The following is a 6,194-nucleotide window of genomic DNA, read 5'->3' as shown; positions in this document are numbered from 1 at the left end:
TTTATGTGTTTGTGTGTGTATTAACAAACACTTAGCAAGAGGCTAAGCTCCACGGCGAAACACCTTAACATTTAGATTTAGCGAGAGGCTAAGCTCAGCGGCGGAAAACCATCCCGGCCTCTCAGCCTTCCCATCTTCAGTCTGCTCCGCAGCTTCATTCTTTGGCGTCTGGAGGCATGAAGATACCACCGGAGGTGGAGGAGGAGGAGGAGGAGCAGCAGCAGCGATGTTAGCGCGCATCCCTCTAGACCCGCACTTGGTCAAAATTATCTTCACAAGTTCTTCCAACCTCGACATTCTCTTCTCAAGTGATGCGAACATCCCTCGACACCCACTGTCACACTCAATGTTCATTATTATCTTCACGAGTTCTTCCAACCTGGACATTCTCTTCTCTAGTGATGCGCAAATCCCTCCGCACCCACCCTCACACTCAGTGGTCATTATTATCTTCACAACTTCTTCCAAGCTCGACATTCTCTTCTCTAGTTCTTCCAAGCTCGACATTCTCTTAGCAAGTTCTCGTTGGCGTGAGTTGTTGTTAATTAGAGAGATTTTAGGGATCCTTGTATCAAGAGATGGGTTTTATCAGCACTGTGTTTAATATAAAAAATGAACTCAAGAAGAGTTATCTGTGAAGGAGAAGAAGGAGGTGGTGGTGGCTATTTATAGTGGGGGAAGTATAAGAGAGGTCGTTCATTATGGTTTGGTAAGCGTGAAGGTCTTCTTCTTCTTCTTCTGCTTGTATTTTTTTTGGTTCAACCCAATGAGACTCAGTCTTTATAATTGAGCTCCTTGGAACTGCATGCTCATGCCTTGTTGTTCAACTCCCAATTCTTCCCATTTGAATAGGGAATTGAACAAAGTATGCTTCAAATTCTTTTATTTTAATTTGTTTAAAACATATATGTGGGTGCAGTCTAATTAATTAATTAAGATAAATATATATAAAATGATAGTTTAATAAAGAGTATTTAAGAGAAAAAAAAAAAAAACAATTTAGCAATGTGCACTCTCACACAACTTTTGAGTTTTTGTATGAAGTTTCATTGAAATTTGAAATCCATATAAATACAAATTTAGAACTCAAAATTTATGCTCACAAACACAACTTTTAAGTTTATTTATTTTTTATTTTTTTTAATAGAACGCAACAACTTAGGGATTTAATTGACAATTAGAATTGGAACTTGCCGCAACATGTTTAGATTGTCCAAAGGAGGACTAATCAGAGGAGGAGACATGCCTACCTCTATCTAAAATCAATTTTTTATTTTTTATAATCTCATAGGGTGATTTCACCTTAGTTTGACTTGGTTTAGATCTAGAAAAACGGATCGGATTGAATAATCCATGACCAGTTAGGCATATTATCATGTGAGGATATTAGAATTCATATTCGATTCAATAAATTTGCAGATTTATGGCGATTCGGATATGATAATTCATGACGAATGACGAATAATCTATCATTTTTCCATCCCTAATATAATTTTTTTTACCATCTAGATAAATAATTTAATTTGTAACATAAGAAAAGTTATTTTTAAAATTATAACTTGATAATTGTTAAACATTTAATAACCAATCACAATTATAATTTTTAAAATTTTCAAATTATGAATTTAGGTGTTTTTGTTTTGATCACGAGAAAATTAAGCATTTGGGCTTGTGTTTGAATGTGGTCATGAAGCAGCATGGCAAAACATATAGTAGTGTAAGAGTTGGGGATTAGGTCTTGGCCAATATATAGATTATGCTATTTGAATTGATGCCTAATACGTATGGACATATGAGTTTATCAATGAATTTAGACATTAGTTGTTGGCGGATAGGTAGATATCTATTAGATAAAATTCTAAATTCGTCATTGACCGACTCATTTAGAGGTGGATAAAAAATTTTTAAACCATATTCAACTCATTTAATGTGCAGATCGATTATGAGTTAGTTTTTGCTGATTTTGGTTCTAGTACGTTAAAATCTCATTTTTTTTTTTGTTTCGAATCACATTTGTGAAGCCTTCTTAATAAATTGTTAATAAAATTTGAGTAGTGGTGATTTCCTATCTTTCTTATTCGTACACCGTACATGTGAGTTAATTTTTTTATAACTGATCTAAAATTATTTTCTCAACTCTCACACTGCGGTCATGTTTTCTTATTTTTTGTATTTTAATATTTCTTTAAAAAAAATATAACTCGATAATTGAATTCACTTGCAAGCATTTTGTGTTTTTATGAGTTGAAAAAAATAGTCACATGGGTTGGGCATTGCATCCTTGGGGTTTTTAACTTAAAAGAACATTTCTATAATTGAAAGTCTAATGAGCGACATTCATGCCTTTTAATCTTTTGTTAGTAAAAATATAATAAAAAATAAGTGTTGAAAGTATGAACATGCGTATTTAAATTTTCAACATCTAAGTATGTATCTAGTTTTGAGAGTTGTCAATCAGTTCATAATCCATTAATAGCAAATTGATATAGAATTCGAAGTTCAAAACTTTAAAATAATTTTTGAGGGCACCTTTTGAGAGTATGGATTTAGAAGCAATCTAATCCTATGTTTGGAGAGGCATTGGACTTAAATAAAATGTAATACAAAAGTCTATTAAAATTTGTTCAAATGCACTCAAATCTAAATCTAAGGTTCAAAATCTAAATACCGCATAATATAAATTTATATTAAATTTTATTTAAATCATATAAATTCACACTAAAATTTTAATATTCGTACTTTTAAACACATGAAAATTTACAAAGAGAAATTGTGTGAATGTGTCTTTCTCAATATAGTTGAGGATAGGATGATTCTTAAATGCAATGTTGAGAACAGAACAAAGGACTACTTTTGTCTCCTCGTTCGTGCCTTTCACCCGAGATGCACTTAACTAAAAGGAAAAAGAAATTGAGTTAAAAAAAGGATTCAAGCGTTATTCTTTTGAACCAAAGCTCAATTAGAAGGCTCGCGCAATAGATTAGTCAAATTTCATACACATACAATATATTGGGCTTCATCTTTCTGCTTATAAATTATTTTCAAAAAATAATATATATATTTTAATTTTAGACGTTTTTTTTTAATTATTATTTTAAGTTTTAATTTGATAGACAAAAAAAATGCTGCGACTTTATATTTTAATATGAAGTATAAAATATCTGAAAATAAGGTAAAAGAATTTAGTTATGAGAATAATGTTTAATTTATATTGATAAATAAGGTATTTATTTTAATGATATTATTATTATTTTTAGACTAGAATTTGCATTTTCAGATGAAAGATATAATTTTGAAGACAGCTCAAAAGATACAATCCGAGTGTTCTTGGTTGAGCCTTTTATTCGATTCAATTGATGGACCATTTCACATAATATTACAAGTGCAATGGGGATGTAGCTCAGATGGTAGAGCGCTCGCTTAGCATGCGAGAGGTACGGGGATCGATACCCCGCATCTCCATCCCGAACGAGCATAATATTTTTCTTCGTGTATATTTCTACCAATAGCAAATAAACCAAACGACTGAACCAAAAGAGAGATTCTTTAAAACATTATATCACACGATATTGTATATTAGTTTTTCCAAACATACAAAATACCGCTGAAGAGCACAGGCAGAAAACCCAAAAGAAGCTTCTTTTCATGTTAAAGCTATATCACGCTGGTAAATTTATTATGTCTATATATATATATACATATTTAGCAGGACGTTAATTAAGATCCGCCGCCGTGAACAACCTTAACAGCCTCCTTCTTGACGTTCACCACCGATTCCTCAGTCTTCGCAGCTTCTGTCTGCCTCACCACTGCTTCATTCTTTGGCGTCTGGGTAAATGACGTTGCTACAGGAGGAGGAAGACGATAAGCAGCAGCAGCAGCAGGAGCTCTGTTCGGGTTAATCCCTCCACACCCGCACCGACAAGTCGACATCCTGTTCTCAATTTCTTCCTTTCTTCCTTTTGCAGAGATTGGTTTGATCAGCACTGCGTGTTGAGCTCAGAAGAGTTGTGTGTTGGGGGGAAGGAGGAGGTGGTGGTGGCTATTTATCGTGGGGGAAGTATAAGAGAGGTCGTTCATTTTGGTTTGGTAAGTGTGAAGGTCCTCTTCGTCTTCTTCTTCTTCTATTTTTTTTGTGAAACCCAATGAGACCCAGTATCTCTAATTGACCTCCTTGGAACTGCATGCTCATGCTGTGTTGTTCAACTCCCAATTCTTCCCATTTGAATAGGGAATTGAACAAGATAATATGATCAGCATGCTTCAAATTCTTTTAATTTAATTTGTTTAAAATTATTCGGAGGTGCAGTTTAATTAATAAATTAAGATATATATATATAATGACAGTTTAATAAAGAGCATTTAAGAGGAAAAAAATAAAAACAATTCAGCAATATATGCACAACTTCTGAGTGTTTGTATTAAGTTTCATTGAAATTCATATAAATACAAATCTAAAACTCAAAATTTATGCTTACAAACACAACTTTTAAGTTTTTGTAACACACTCAACCTTCTATAGAGATTTAATTAGAGATTTAGTTGACGGTTGAACTGAAACTCAAAAGAGTACATTGTCGCAACATGTTTAGATTGTCCGAAGGAGGAGACATGTCTCATAGAATCAACCCATATGTCACCTTGATTCATGACCGGATGAGAATGTTAGAATCCATATTCGATTCAATAAAGTTACATATTTAAAAATTTCATGAAAAATAAAATGAAGACTATTTGAAATAAAAAAATTAAGTATTGAAAATCTAAATATGCATATTTAAATTTTCAGCATCTAAGGGTGCATCTAGATGTGAAGGCTGTCAATCACTCCATGATCAACTAATAGGAAATTGATATATATATAATTTGAATTTTAAAAGTTTAAAATTTTATTTTAGGGCATCTTTTGAGAATATGGATTTCAAGATTTAGATTTGAATTTACATGAGTTTAGAAGCAATCTAATCCTATGTTTGGAGAGGCATTAGATTTGAATTTTTATTGGATTTAGATAAAATGTAATATAAAATTATATTAAAATTTGTTCAAATCCATTCAAATCTAAATTTAAGGTCCAAAATCTAAATGCAGCATAATATAATTTTATATTATATTTTATTTAAATCATATAAATTCACATCCAAATTTTAATATTCATAATTGCAAACACATGGTAAAAAAAAGAAAAATTACAAAGAGAAATAAGTGAACTCTTAAAAGAGAAACTCTTAAAATAAGTGAAGGAAATTTCTTAAAAATCATAGGACGAATCTTAAATGCAATGGAGGCCATATGTCCTAACCATGGGCCCTAATCACCGTGAACTCCATCTGCAGCTTGATTAGAAAAAAAATATTTAGATAACATGAAAATTTATAAAAATTAATTTTGTTTCATACCTATATACCTAAGCCACATGCCTAAGTTGCCTTATTATGATTTTTTTAAATGATAAAAAGATGGATCATGTAAGACTTGGTTACATTTTAATTGAAAATTTGAAGTTAATATTAATGAATTTTATTTAATACAGTATTGTTAAGTTAGTTTTTTTTTGTATATACATTAGAAATTATCTAATACTTAATAAACATCTTCACTAAGGATACACTTATTTTTCCATATTTTTCCACAACATAGATCCCGGTTAGACCGATCATTTGCACCTGAAAATTTGAAGTTAATATTAATGAATTTTATTTAATACAGTATTGTTAAGTTAGTTTTTTTTTTTTTTGTAATATATATTAGAAATTATCATCTTCACTAAGGATACACTTATTTTTCCATATTTTTCCACAACATAGATCCCGATCAGACCGATCCTTCGCACCTGATGTTGGGGGTTCTCCATCCCTCTCACAGAGCATGAGAGGATGATCATTTTGGAACCTTTAATGGGCATCACACTAGAGACGAAGTGACATGCTAATTCGAAGATCATTTCGTGGATCGATCAAGCGGGTTTCTATCCATTGTACCAGATTTGGTACATTCGACTTGACCTGTAACGACCCAAATTTAAAATGAAATTTAAATAATAAGGAAAAGGAAATGGAAACCGGAAACAGAAAGAGGTCGTAGGCTTCGTCGACGAAGGCTTAAGAGAATTCATCGACGAGAAAATACCAAGAGAGGTTCTGGGGTAGCTTGAATTTCGTTGACGAATACAGGGTCTCGTCGACGAAATTTGT

At 32.1% G+C, this 6,194-nt stretch overlaps 1 non-coding gene across 1 annotated transcript; it reads left to right on the top strand.

The window, feature by feature from the left end:
- The first annotated feature begins 3,389 nt into the window (after positions 1-3,389).
- TRNAA-AGC (transfer RNA alanine (anticodon AGC)) lies at positions 3,390-3,462 on the top strand. The gene has a single exon. It is a non-coding gene; the product is annotated as a tRNA-Ala (tRNA).
- The last annotated feature ends 2,732 nt before the right edge of the window (positions 3,463-6,194 follow it).

This window comes from Malania oleifera, chromosome 4, assembly GCF_029873635.1.
Source record: "Malania oleifera isolate guangnan ecotype guangnan chromosome 4, ASM2987363v1, whole genome shotgun sequence".
In the NCBI taxonomy this organism is placed as follows: Eukaryota; Viridiplantae; Streptophyta; class Magnoliopsida; order Santalales; family Ximeniaceae; genus Malania; species Malania oleifera.
This window is presented reverse-complemented; position numbering and strand designations above follow the sequence as displayed.